Below are 14,225 nucleotides of genomic sequence, written 5' to 3'. Positions count from 1 at the left end.
ACAGATAGATGCTTCGACATATTTGGGAAGGAAGAGAGGAAGAAGCAAGGAAGGAGAGAAGCAAGAAAAACTAATGAAATCACCTTGTCAGTTGAAGGCAATGGATGAATGTGGAGCACTGCTACAGTGTCTTCTTGCTTGTTTTGTTAGTAAAGCATGTGGGTGAATTAGAGCAGCAGTCCCCAACCTTTCGAACCTCATGGACCCCAGTGGTCCACGGACCACCGGTTGGCGACCACTGTCCTAGAGGGCCCGAGTGTTGTTCCTCTCGTGCCTGATGTAAGCATTGGTGCAGGTAGGAAAGAAAAACGACTCAGGAGAGGAGGTGGCTGGACACAATTTTTTTAAACATATTTTTATTAATTTCAGAGAGGAAGGGAGAGATAGAAACATCAATGATGAGAATCATAGATTGGCTGCCTCCTGCATGCCCACCACTGGGGACCGAGCCCACACCCCAACATGTACCCTGACCTGGAATGGAACCGTGACCTCCTGGTTCATAGGTTGATGTGTAAACCACTGAGCAAGGCCTGTGGGGCTGAGCACAATTTTTGACAGCGGTAGGGGGAGTGGGTACCACATCACCAGGGGCGGGACTGCATTAGGAACTGGAAAGGTGAAGGGGCGGGGTAGGATGTGGCTGAGAAATTCAGATGGTCACTTTGGAGAGTGGAAGACACCGTCCTGGAGAAACATAAGATTGTGCAAAGTGCTAGTTTACATTTAAAGTGAAGCCAGCCAGCCTGGCTGTCTACAGTGGTAATGATGGAGAGTGCTTGCCTTCACCCAGTCGGGTTTTCTCTGGTGGGGAGGACGGAGAGGCAGCCGGAAAGGAGAGCAGAGACCACCTGACCATGTGTATGGGAGAAGTCAGATGCTGGGTCACAGGGAAGGGACGAACTGCAGGACGACACGGAACTCAACCCAGGGCATTGGAAATTGAGCTTTCAGCCCTCTGCAGTTTCTTGTGGGGACAGGATCCAGGGTGTGGCCACGGGTTGAGTGGTGTGGGCTTCTGTGTCCTGTTGTGCGAGAGTGTCAGGCTGCTCAGCTTCCAATTCAGGCTAAATGCAGATTAGAAAGTGCTGAAGGGCGTACCAGTAAAGATGAAGGTGAGCAATTACCAAGAGCTAAGATGACAGAGCAAGAAGACAAAATGACAGACATGGAGGACGCAGACTGTCCCGATTAACAAATTACAGGTGTAAAGTAAAAATTTTAACTTTCTGGGCTGAAAGCCTTTTAAAGGAGTCTATTGAGCCATTTCTAGCAAGAAAAAGGAGACCGAGTCTTGGGTCGGTAGTCTAATCCGGCCGCCCCCCCCCCCCCGCCCCCCGCAACCACCCTCCTCCCCCGCTCCCCAGCAGAGGCAGGTGGAGACCAGCAGGTGAAGACAGGGTTCTGTGTCCAGGAGTTGACAGGCTCACACAGGAAGTGGGAACAGAGATGCGTCATTTGGAGAGAGACTGTGGGGGTGGGGGTGGGACGGTGAGGACCGCTGGCTCGGGAGGGCGCAGTCCCTGAGGAAGGAGGCTAGGCTCGGGGAGGGTGGGGGGCCAGGTCCGGAAAGTTCACGTGTGACGGAAGCACAGGTCCGAGGGTACCGGGCTGCTCTCTCCAGACAATCGCGGGAACATCCCTGGACGCTCATCCCGCTCCTGCCCGACGGCTCCGGCTGCTGGGATTTCCCGTAGGGCAGCTCGGAGGGGACCGACGACTAGACTGAGCCCGGCGTGCAAACCGCGGCTCGGGACCCGCCCCCGCGCCGGCCTCGTGGGAGGAGCCGGCCTCCGGCGCTCCCGGCTCCCGACATGCCGCGCGCCGGCGCACGCGCACGCGCAGGGGACTGGCGGCAGCGCCCCCTGGCGACAGGCGCGGGCGGCGCGGGGGCGGGGCAGGAGGCGGGGGGTTGCGCTGGTGACGGGAGGACGCGCGGCCGCGGCGCACTGGGCCGGTGGAGGCGGCGGCGGCGGCGGACGCGGACGCGGACCGGGCGGTGGCGGCGGCGGGGAAGCCGCAGGCATCTCACGCGCGGCGCGCGGGCCGGGATGAGGGGCTGTGTCGGCGCGGCCCGCGCGCGGCCAGCAGGTGAGAGCGCGGGCGGTGGGCGGCGCGGCCGGGAAAATGGCGGAGAGGCCGGCGCAACGGCCCCCGCCGGGCCGCGCGAGGATCCGGGGCCGCGGCCACCGGAGGGTGGGGGGGGAGGACGGACGGGGCCGCCGCCGGGCGCGGCAGGGGCGGGGTGCGCGGAAGGCGAGGGCCCGGGCCGCTCTGGACGGGGTGTGAGGGGGCGTGGGTGGGCGTGAGCGCCCAGCCCGGGTGGGCGTGAGGGCGCTGCGGCCCGAGTTCGGGCGTCGGCGCGGCCTCCGGGTTGCCGTCGGGCGGGTGCGGGGCCGCCGGATTTGTCCGGGTCGGCGCGTGCGGATGCGGGGCCGCCGAGCCCCGCGGACGCGGCCTCTGCAGCAGGGCAGGCTGGGCGCCTCGCCTTCCCTCCCAGGCGCCCCCCGGAGTGGGATTCCCTCGGCCGCCTCTCGGTTGCGGGAGCGGAGTGGGCGGAGGTGGAGCGTTTTGTGCCGAGGCCGCGAGCGAGGCAGGCCGTGGACTTGGGTCAGGACGTTTTTTATCTGCAACGCGCAGCCGGTGCGAGGCCGCGGCAGCTGTGGGTGTGTGGCCTGCTGCTCCCACCAGCAGCTGCTGTGGGCGCTGCGCTGCCTTCACCAGCAAAAATGCGGCGCCCCCTCCCCTCCCCCCGCCATCCCTCAGTGCCGAGTGGTTAACCAAACCTCCAGTGACCTCTGCAGAAACCTGCCGTTGCAGGGCTCGTGTTCCTCCCCCGGGGCAGACAATAGGGGGTTTGTCTTTGAAGCCCGTGCGGGGAATTGAACCCTGTGCGTCCTGGGTGCCTCTGCAAACAGCAGGTGGTTCCCGATCCGCGGCTCTCCCTCCACAATGAGCAAGGTGTGCTGCTCCTCGCTGGGGGAGGGGAAGGAGATCTGATAGGAGGTGCGACTGTAAAGCCAGGAGACTCATTCCATACAGCGTCCTGGCCGACCGGGTGAGCCACAGACGCCGGCTCTGTGCAGGAACGGGGGCCAGCCGGCCGGCCTCCCTGCCCGCACTTTGTCTCGTCAGCTCTCTTGCCAAGAAGCTGGAGAAGAGGGAGGGTTCTGGAGTCAGACGCCTGCCTTTGTACTCAAGGCCTTTGGTCCCCCATCTGTAAAATGGGAGCACCAATCATATTGGCCTCAGAGGGTGGTGATGAGGACTCATCGAATCAAAAACTGTAAAACGCTTTGTGCTTGCTACATTGTAAGTGTTCACAGAAGTTAGGATGTCATCACTGCCGAGATGTGGTTCCAGGTGCATTTGCTGTGGTCCCCGAGCCTCACCCTCCTAATTTTGTGTTCACATCACATCAGTGGCTCCCTTTTCTTACAAAGGCAAGATTGGGCCATATGTGGAGAAACAAGTCTTTTTAAAAATATATATTTTGATTGATTTCAGAGAGGAAAGCAGAGGGAGAGAGAGATAGAAACATCAATGATGAGAGAGAATCATTGACCAGCTGCCTCCTGCAGGCCCCACACTGGGGATCAAGCCCGCAACCCAGGCATGTGCCCCGACTGGGAATCAAACCATGACCTCCTGGTTCATAGGTCAATGCTCAACCACTGAGCTACGCCTGGCAAGAAACAAGTCTTTACGAAGGTACACAAGGATCAAGTCTCGTGGACTTAGATAACATATATAGAACTGCTTTTAAAATATCTTTAGAAAAAGAAAGCTTCTGATGAGCCACCTGGATACTCTCGTTCTTACAGCCCTTGGGAGTTGGTAGGATTGTTGTCGACAGAAATGAGATTTAGAACAGTTTTTGGGTAATTTTCTGTTTTAGTTATGCCACCCAAGCCATAGTTGTTATACTTTACAGTGTTATCCTTGAAATAGAAAAGATAACTTTCTAACAAACTTTAAGTAACAGTAAGGACATGGCAATGGACAGTGAGAACTTGGATATACCAGTGCTGTAACATCCTATGTTGCTAAACTGTTGGAAGAAATTAGACTTAACTTGCTTCAGAACAAAGTGGGAAATTTCCTAAGGAGATGACTCTCTTTCTCAGATCGAGGGAAGGTACCTCAGACTTACCCAGACACTACGCCTGTCTCCTCTGTCGGTGTGATACTGAGACTAGGGCGGAGCCCTTCCCCTTTAGGTAGTCTTTTGGCATTTGTGGGATTTATAATGAGAACATTTAATGTTCAGAACAACTGGTAACAAACAGCTTTTGTGAGCAAATTTGAAAATATCTCAAGATAAATTTTAAAATGGCCATCCTATCCTTTTCTCTTGCATGCGTGCTGGCGTGGACTGCCCTTGAACACTTTAATAACAGTGACTCCGTGTCTTGTTAGGCTTCTTTCAGGTTCTTGGTGCTTTTGGGGGGGAAAATGTGTAATCTGTGCTCATAGGGAGGCATCTAGCTGTGCTCACAGATCCCTTTGCTGAGCCTTTCCACCAGCCCGTTGTCTTTTGGTCTTTTGTTGTGAGTGTTAACAGTTCCCTCCCCAAGTTAGCTCTGCGCATCTATGCCAGCACAGCCCCATGCTCGCTGGGCCAGGGAGACACCTCTGGCAGAACCGAGCTGGAGTGTCTGCCTGCTTCCAGGTCCCTTCTTCTCTGCCTTCCTTGCTCCCGAGGTAGATCCACACCCCTCTGCTGCCTCCGGGACCTGCTTGCTGTGGCTTCCATCAGCCTTGGGGCCTGCTCCCTGAGGCCAGGTCGGACCCTGACCCCCATCCTCTGGCCGCACTGTTCCATCTTCTGGGATGGACCTCCTCATCCGGGCCTATTGCCTGGCTCACTCCTGCTTCTGCCGGGCTCCCGTCTCAGGCTTTTTGGGACAGACATGTTGCAGGGTTTTATATTTCCCTGAAACTTGAGTTTCTCAGCAGTGACTGCCATCTTGTTCCCCAAAATGTGGTGGTGACATAAATGAAGTTCATCCTCATATGTCTGAGAGTTCTGTTAATAGGAGTTGCTTCCCTACTAAACTCAGAAACTCATAATCATCTTTGACACAGTTTGTGTATTGTGAAAAGAGCTTATTGGTCATTATTATGCTCCATCAGGTGGAATTTTTCTTGGCTTAACATTTGGTGTGGGTTTTTTCTACTTTTTTTGAAGTCTTTGGGAAAACTGTACTATTGAGTATTAGGAATGTTTTTCAATATTCTATAATGTTTCCTAAGTGTCATTAATTCGGTACTTTTTAACTGAACATCTAATCTATGCTCAGTTGTGTGTAGACTGTGGCACACTGTTCTTTGAAGAAGTTTGAGAAGGGCAAAGCCTATTAAGGCTATGAGCCCTTCAAACAGGTCTGTACTCTAGAGCCACTGGCAGTTCCCCTGCCTGTCTTTATAAATAAAGTTTTGTTGAAGCCTTCACTTTTTTTTATCTGTGGGGTGGGTGCTTTGGCAGAACTGACTAGTTGAAACAAACTGGTGTTGGAACAAAGATAAGTTGGGTTATGAGTGTTTGTGGGGTTAGAAGGTTGTAAGGAATAAGAGGAAGTAAGGATTATAATGTGAGTATCTTTGAATTCAGGGGAAAGACTTTAGATTGTAGCTCTCTAGCTAAGGGGGCAGGGCAAGTCCTGAAAAAATGGTTTAGGAACATCTACCTGACAGTAGTGAGCAGGACGGTTTGGAGAAGGAAGAGATTTGATTCAGGGATTTAATTGGACAGCTTTCTCAGCAGGAGGCTGAGGTGACAAATTACCTCAACATTTCAGTGGCTCACTACAGCAGATTTACTTCTTGCTCACATTTCATTTGCTTTTCTCTGAGAGTCCATTCTGGGTCTAAGGCCAGCCCTTGTTTGGATTATGGTACCTTATGGCAGCGTGGCAGGAACGGTGTCTCTTCAGGCTTCAGCTGACAGCTCAGATTCCATGGGCCAAAGCAGTCCTCTGCCCCAGCCCACAGGGGAGGGGACTGACACTCTCCCTCTTTCCGTGAATGGGCAGGCAGACCCCTGGCAGTACGAGGACATGCAGCCCTCTTGTGGGGAAAGGCTGAGCAGATAGTTGGAGACAATACTGTGGACCCCCCTCCTCCCACTGCACCCAGAGAAAACAAGCCTGTTCCATGCTCTGAGCCATCTCAGGGGGTTGGGGGAAGAGGAGGTGCCAGCCAGCCCTCCCTGCTCAGCCTGGGGCACTAGAGCCAGCCTCCTTCGGGCTCCTCAAGACCCTGCACTCTCCACGTCTGGCGTCTGGTGCTTGGGGACCTTGGGGACCGGCATCGGCTCGGTGGCTACCTGGAAGCTTGGCATCCTGGGCTCTCCCCTGACTGCTGCATCCCATTGCTCGGGTGTTGCTCATTGTACCTCCAAGCAGTTACCAACCGATCATTCCCCTGTCACAGGGCCACTGCCAAGAAGGGGCTGTACCAGGTCCCGTGTGCACGATGACCACGCCTCCTGGGTGGGCTCCCTGCCCTCTGTCCTCCACAGCGCTGTGCAGGGGTGTGTGCAGAGCTGTGGTTCTCAGGGGTGGTTTGTCTGAGACATTTGTCATTGTCCCGACTGGGAGAGGTGCCACTGGCGTCAGCTGCCTGAGGCCAGAGGTGCTGCTCAGCACGGCCTGTGTGCCGAGGAGCAGGCCCCGAGCCTGCCCTGGAGATCGCGCCCCTCCTTCCTGCTCCCGTGCTCTGCTCTCCAGCCCACGCCCTGCTCCTGTTCCTTCCTCCCCCAAAAAGCAAAGCTCAGGTGCCCCTTCAGCTCCTCTGACCCTCCTGGGGCTTGTCCTAACAGGAGCCCGTCCTGGTCCCTCCTTCAGCCCAGAAGTTCTCCTGCCTCCCAGGCATCTGAGCTGGGCCTGTAGTCCCTGCACAGCCACCAGACGTCTGTACACGTGCTAAATAGATTAAAATTGCACACTGAATGGGTAAGAGAAGAAATGGGGGCCAGGAAAAGGCTGTTGCAGAAGGGGAGGTGGCGCCCCCACGTGCCAAAGTCAGCACCAGGCACCTCTGTCTGCTCTTGGTCTCCCCTGCAATGGCTGCCTGGCAGCCCTGTGCACTATGAGCCACCACCACCTTGTCCAGCCTCACAGCAAGCTGCTGTCCACTCTAGTCCACCCCGCTCACTGCCTGTGCTGGCGGCCACCTCGGTGGCCAGGCCCATGAGTATGGCCCTCTGGGCTCGCCTGTGGGCGTCGGAAGACAATCATGGCTGAGCCCAGTGGTTTTCTAGGTGCATTCAACATAGATGGGCGCGCGAATGGGGCTTTCAGAGTCTTGGTGGGAAGAGGGTTTACCGGCAAGTGTGGTGTGAGTTTGGCTGCGTAGTTTCTGGGCCGTGTCCATGGTGGGGCGGGGGATAGGGGGACTTGACTGTCATCACCAGCAGGCTGTGGGCTGTCAGAGCTGCAGCTCATGCCTCTCAGTTTAAAGTGTGGTGGAGTTTTCAGCTAAAATCAGGCCCCGTACCCACCACAGTGCCCCTGCCCGCGCCCTGTGTGGTGGTGTCTCTCTGAACCAGCTCTGACGCAGTGAACACGCAGTGAACACCTGCTGCACGGTTCACAGCAGGGGCTCCAGACCGGTCCCCAGCCCACCACCCTGTCCTGTACCTGCCTCCCACCTGCTCAGCCCATCCCCCACTTCCTGTCTCCAGGCCACCAGTGCCCTCTCCTCCCCTCAGTCATCTCTGCTAGTTCATCTCAGCCTGGCTCTGCCTGTCCCCTCTCCTGCCTGTAAACACACTGATTAGGGAAAGTGGAGTTTCTGTTTATGCTGATTTCTTCTAAACTTGTGTCCAAAGCTCGGACCTTTTCCTGAGCCACCAAGGTGACTTGCTGCTGGGCCTGCAGAGGCCCTGCCTCTGGCAGCCTCCCCTCCACAGGGCCCTCCAGCCCTGCCTGGCCCCGCCCTTGGACTGCCCTGTGCTCTGTCCTCCATACTCCTCGTGCCTGCCACTGGGTGGTCACCTATGTGCCTGCAGGACTCACCCGCTAGGGGCTGCGCATGGGGTGCAGTGAGAGGGACACCACGCAGCGCGGGATGCTGCCCCCAAGCAGCAGGTGACACGCAGGCTCTGAGCAGGCTCCACAGGACTGAGGAGGCTGGAGGGAGGGAACCATGCATCTCGGGAGGTGCCTGACTGCGAGGGTAAGGGAGGGGCTGAGATCTGGGGGAACAGACATGCAGGCGGTTCTCCCCTCCCCCAATTGGTTTCTGCTTCCTTGTGTTTTTCAAGAAGCTTCTCCCCACTGGGGACAGAGTGGTTCAGAAACTGGTACTTTGAGCAGTGAGGGCGGTGTCTGCCGCCTTGGCACGGTGCCCATCCTGGTGGGGGTGCAGATGGCACTCAAACACCTGAGGGCCTAGGGAAGGGGTCTCCAGAGGAGGGGAGGCGACAGAAGCTGAGCAGCGGGAGCTTCAGAGCATGAGTTCAGACATTGTGGGACCTAGGGGTCCTGCCTTGTGAGCCCCATTTTCTGTCTGAGGTGAGGACAGACCCAGCTGCCACCTCCTCAGGCGCTGGATGGTGCTTGTACGGCTCTTGCCTCGAGTGACACTGCACACAGTAGGTGTTAGAGGTGGTTCTTAATGCACGTTACACTGCACACAGTAAGTGTTAGAGGTGGTTCTTGATGCACGTTACACTGTGTGCAGTAGGTGTTAGAGGTGGTTCTTGATGCACGTTACACTGTGTGCAGTAGGTGTTAGAGGTGGTTCTTGATGCACGTTACACTGCACACAGTAGGTGTTAGAGGTGGTTCTTGATGCACGTTACACTGTGCAGTAGGTGTTAGAGGTGGTTCTTTGTGCATTACACTGCACATAGTAGGTGTTAGAGGAGGTTCTTGCTGTGCATTACACTGCACACAGTAGGTGTTAGAGGTGGTTCTTGATTCACGTTACACTGTGTGCAGTAGGTGTTAGAGGTGGTTCTTGATGCACGTTACACTGCACACAGTAGGTGTTAGAGGTGGTTCTTGATGCACGTTACACTGCACACAGTAGGTGTTAGAGGTGGTTCTTGATGCACGTTACACTGTGCAGTAGGTGTTAGAGGTGGTTCTTTGTGCATTACACTGCACATAGTAGGTGTTAGAGGAGGTTCTTGCTGTGCATTACACTGCACACAGTAGGTGTTAGAGGTGGTTCTTAATGCACGTTACACTGCACACAGTAGGTGTTAGAGGTGGTTCTTGATGCACGTTACACTGTGTGCAGTAGGTGTTAGAGGTGGTTCTTGATGCACGTTACACTGTGTGCAGTAGGTGTTAGAGGTGGTTCTTGATGCACGTTACACTGCACACAGTAGGTGTTAGAGGTGGTTCTTGATGCACGTTACACTGCACACAGTAGGTGTTAGAGGTGGTTCTTGATGCACGTTACACTGCGTGCAGTAGGTGTTAGAGGTGGTTCTTGATGCACGTTACACTGTGTGCAGTAGGTGTTAGAGGTGGTTCTTGATGCACGTTACACTGCACACAGTAGGTGTTAGAGGTGGTTCTTGATTCACGTTACACTGTGTGCAGTAGGGTTAGAGGCGAGTCTCTGTGGGTACTTTGAGGGGTAAGGGGTTGTGCTCCAGTTCAAGCCAAATGCTGCCCCTCCACTGTCTGCGTGGTTACTTATGGGGTGATGCTGTTACCCACACGTCAGTGCAGACACCCACCCTGACATGCGCATGGCTGACCTGCTGTTCACCGCGTAGTGCAGTGTTGTGGTCAGCAGACCAGGTCCGTTCCGGGGAGACTGCCGGGAGCTCTGCGTGCCCCGCGGGGCCTGGGCTCCCTTGGATGGCGGCTGCAGCCTCGCATGCTCGTGACACGTGTTGTCTGTCAGCCTTCTGATCCCCGAGGCTGCTGCTTCTGGAGCCGGCACCGCACCCCCCCTTTCCCCTCAGCAGGCTGTCGTATTGACACCAGCTGACCGACGGGCTGCCTCGCGTGGGCTCTGTGTGTGGCTCATCTGCCAGCGTGTGCGCGTGGACAGGGACTGGGGCTAGGCAGCCCATCCTTGGACTTTGGTTGAGAACTCACGTTAGGCCCTGGCATATAGTCAGTTTTCAGGAATGTCCCATGGATGGTGGGCAAGGATCTGAGCACAGCATGCCCCCGAGAGGAAGCCTGCGTGCCGAGCCCCTCTCCTGCCCTAGATGTTCTGCCCACGCTCGCCTCCTAGGCTGGGTGTCCTGTTCGAGGCGGCCGCATTCCTGGAGCTGCACCAGCTTTGTCGTCGGGGTAGCTTGTCCCTTCCTGACGTTCAGAATCCCACATCCTTATGTTTTCAGTGTGTTGGGTGTAAAGCACATGTCCGGAGCTTTAAACATCTTGCCTGACAACGTTTGTCTCCTTTTTGTTTCATAAAGTTCTTCTGTCAGTTTATTTCTGCCGTCTCTGTATTCTGCGTGTCCTGCCCTTTGGGACAGGTTGCTTTTTTCCTCCTTTCTCAACTTCTTTTGGATTGCTTCTCTTTTCTTCTCCTTTTTTTCTCCTCTGCTAGATTGGGATTCAGTCCTCGGCTTCCATAGGGGCCGCCCCACATGTTTTAACCCTTTGCACTCGCTTGCTTTTTTCTCGATTCCTGCTACCGATGCTAACCGTGTCAAGTCACACTCGACATCCGAGTGCAAAAGGTTAACACACAGAATTCATGTATCAGAATCTAAACTTAACCTTTTGCATTCGGATGTCGAGTGTGACTTGACACGGTTAGCATTAGAATAAAGGAATCGAGAAAAAAGCAAGCGAGTGCAAAGGGTTAGCTGTTATTTTTACTTTTCTCCCAACAATTCAGAGACCTTAGGACACTGTGATTGTGGTGACCTTTGTCCTGCCCCAGGCCTGACCCCTGTGTCCCACCCTGCCTGGTTCTCCCTGGTGCCTGCAGCTTGGCCCTGGCCCGTCCCAGGCTCTGTCCTCGCTACTGGCCAGGCCTCATGCCTGCTCCTGGGTTTCCTTCATGTTTGCCCTCTGAGGTTCTGAACTATCTTCCCAACTCATCAACAGACTTAACATTTTTAAAAAATAGTTTAAACTCTCATATGGTGTTTGTTCTTTCTTAGAGGCTGGTCAAAGCTTTCTCGGCATTATTGTGACAGACATGGGCACGTTTGCTCCCAGGTATTTATCGCCAGTAGGTGCTGAGGGCTCCCACTGCTGCTCGGCCCTTCCGGTGAAATATTTCTCAGATTCATCAACAGTTTTCTGGAAACTCCAGCAAGTAACTGGGAGCCGCCCCCCCTTCCCCAAGGCAGCAGAGCCCCCCCACCCCCCAGATCCACTGCAGACACAGGGTGCAGCCCCCCATCCCCCCTAGGGCCCTGTGCAGACCCAGCCTCCCCGCCCAGGACTATGTTCCTGATATTTTTATGCCCTGCTTTTATTGCATTAAAAGTTTGTTTTGTTTTACTTTCTTCTGGTGGTGATGAGCCTTTCAGGTGAGAACAGCTCTGTAACTGCCCATCGAATTGACCTGCCTGTGCGGTTTGACTCAGAAATGGCCTTCTGTGCCTGTGAAACACTGAGCATGCTTCAGGGCTCCAGCTCCGGCCCTCTGCCCTCCATGCTCGCAGGGTCTGCTCTTGAGTCTGCACATGAAAACAACTTCATTTCACTCCTCTTCCTGAAAGGGAGCCTCCCTGGGTTCAGTTCCCACTATGTGGGCACAGACCAGACCTTCCGTGGCCCCTCACCCCCCCCCCAGCCCCACCCCCCAGTGAGCAATGAGCTGCCTCTTCCGTGGGCGCTGCTCAGCTGTGTGGGTGTGTATGTTCATGGAAATTGTCAAACTGCACTTGAGAAATGTCTGCTGGCCTTTCACCTGGGGGACAGGGACCTACTGGGGCGCTGGGCTGTGTTCTGGAGCCCCGCCTTCCAGAGTGCCAGACCTCGAGCAGGATGCGAGGGTCCAGCCTCCTGGAGGTGGCCCCTGCCTCTGACAGGTGCTCTTTACTGTTCCAGTTGCTCACCTCCACCCGAGGGCTCTGTGGCTGTGGCTATGGGAGTCTCAGGATAGCCTGTCATGCGTTGGCCCCTTCCCTTCCCTCCAATCATCCCCTCCTCCAGGTCATGGGTGTGGAAGGGGCTCATGGAGAGGTCAGAGGCTGGGCCAGGTGCAGGGGTGGCCACGCGGTGGAGCATGTGCCCAAGGGACTGAGGAGCAGCACACAAGGAGGGCTGCTCCGGATCCTGTCAGGCCTACTGCTGTTGGTCACACATATGCCCACACAGGGTCGACCATGCTCTCATGTGCTCATATATACACGTGTCCACACACACAGTCAGCACCACCCAATGTGTGCAGGTGGACCTGCCAACCTGTGGGTAGGACGGTGTGGGGCTGCCCTGGGGACAGGACAGGGCTGGGTGGGTGCTCACACTCGGGACTGAGGAGCGGGCATAGCACCCCATCTGCGGGAGGGGCGTCGCCCTGTTCCAGGAGCAGATTGCCGCTTCCTGGGCGGGGTCTCCCTCGGCACAGGCCCGCCAGCGGCACAGAGCATCTTCTGTTCCAGCGCCCGCGTGGGAAGTTGGCGTCAAGGATCTTCTCACCCACTCACAACTGGAACTTTCCCACCGTGGGAATGGGGGGATGGCGAGAGATCCGGATGGTGATTAGGGGTCCCTCAAACATGGTGTGTAGGTGCCACATCCTCCCGTGCTCTGGGCGTGTTCCTCGCCTGCCGGCCGTCCTGCTGTCCCGCTGAAGCTCAGAGTTGGCACAGGCAGGTCTGGCCAGGCTGTGGCCTGGACCGCTCCTGGCTCACCTGTGGGAGGAAGACTGAGGCTGGGGCAGGGGGCCCCAGGAGCCCCAGGTGGGAGGAGTCCACAGAGGTGCTGTGCCTGCAGCTCTTGGGAGCAGGGCGGGTGTTGTCATGTCGAGTGAATTTCACGAGTATTCACTGCCCATGGTGCCAAGCGACTGTCGGGGCTGCGAGGTCCTCAGTGGGCGCCGAGCCCCATGTCTTCAGACTGACACCTGGTTCTGGGGCTGGCCACCTCCCCTTGCGGGGCTTGTAACCAGAGGCCCGGGTCCCCAAGGGGCAGCCATGGCTGAGGGGCGGGGAAGGCGAGTGCTGTGTGCTGGGGGCTCGGAGCCCTCAGGGCTGCTCCGCTGTGCTGTCCATCTGAGAGGCTTGGGCTGGGCTGACTGTCAAGGTGATGAGCCTCCTTCAAGTGAGGGGTCTGCCTGGAGCATTTGGGGGTGTTGGCCAGGACAGAGTGCAGGACCCTCCTCAGCGTCCTTTCCCAGGAAATAGGCAGCAAACCCACCACAGGAGGCTGTGATGTGAGTTCTGTTTTAAAGACTCTTACAAGATACTGAGCAGAAGATAGGGGAGGGGAGGGGAGGGGAGGGGAGGGGCAGGCGTTGTCTCCACAATGGGACCCCCAGGAGCCTGGTGGGCTGTCCCCGACCTGCACAGACAGGTGAGAAGTGACCTGGAAACAGCTGAGAACTGGAGAAGTGTAGGCTTCAGGACTTTTTTAAAAAATATATTTTTATTTCAGAGAGGAAGGAAGAGGGAGAGAGAGATAGAAACATCAGTGATGAGAGAGAATCATTGATCTGCTGCCTCCTGCAAGTCCCCCACTGGGGATCGAGCCCACAACCCAGGCATGTGCCCCTGACCGGAATCGAACCCGGGACCCTTCAGTTTGCCAGCCGACCCTCTATCCACTGAGTCAAACCTGCTAGGGTGGCTTTAGGACTTTTTGAGAAAAGTTGCAATGACCACTGATCGAAATTAAAAACTATTTTATTGCCCTAGCTGGTGTTGCTCAGTGGATATAGCTTCAGCCTGTGGACCAAAGGGTCCCAGGTTCAATTCTGGTCAAGGGCATGTACCTTGGTTACGGTTTCCTCCCCGACTGTGCCCTGGTCAGGGTTCGTGCAGGAGGCAACCAATTGATGTGTTTCTCTCACATTGATGTTTCTGTCTTTCCCTCTCTCTTCCACTCTTCTCTAAAAATTCAATGGAAAAATATCCTTGGGTGAAGATAAACACACAAAAAAAGTAATAAAATAAAAAATATTTAAAAAAACAAAAAACTATTTTATTGAAAATACAATTTTAAAAGTAAGTGCAGGACAAAAGCAGAGCATAAAACTACAGGAAGCAAACACACTGAACGCAGGGTGGGAGAGATGGGCACAAGTGAAGGTTCTGTTCCCACTGTTGCAAAGCACAGGTTCCG

At 55.6% G+C, this 14,225-nt stretch overlaps 1 protein-coding gene across 1 annotated transcript in view; it reads left to right on the top strand.

The window, feature by feature from the left end:
- Positions 1-1,931: 1,931 nt before the first annotated feature.
- Positions 1,932-14,225, top strand: part of ARHGAP39 (Rho GTPase activating protein 39) — a 39,531-nt gene continuing 27,237 nt past the window's right edge. The window contains 1 exon segment of the mRNA XM_079800961.1: positions 1,932-2,091. The gene's annotated coding sequence lies outside the window, so the exon portion shown is untranslated.

This window comes from Cnephaeus nilssonii (assembly GCF_951640355.1).
Source record: "Cnephaeus nilssonii genome assembly, contig: SCAFFOLD_140, whole genome shotgun sequence".
NCBI lineage: Eukaryota > Metazoa > Chordata > Mammalia > Chiroptera > Vespertilionidae > Cnephaeus > Cnephaeus nilssonii.
This window is presented reverse-complemented; position numbering and strand designations above follow the sequence as displayed.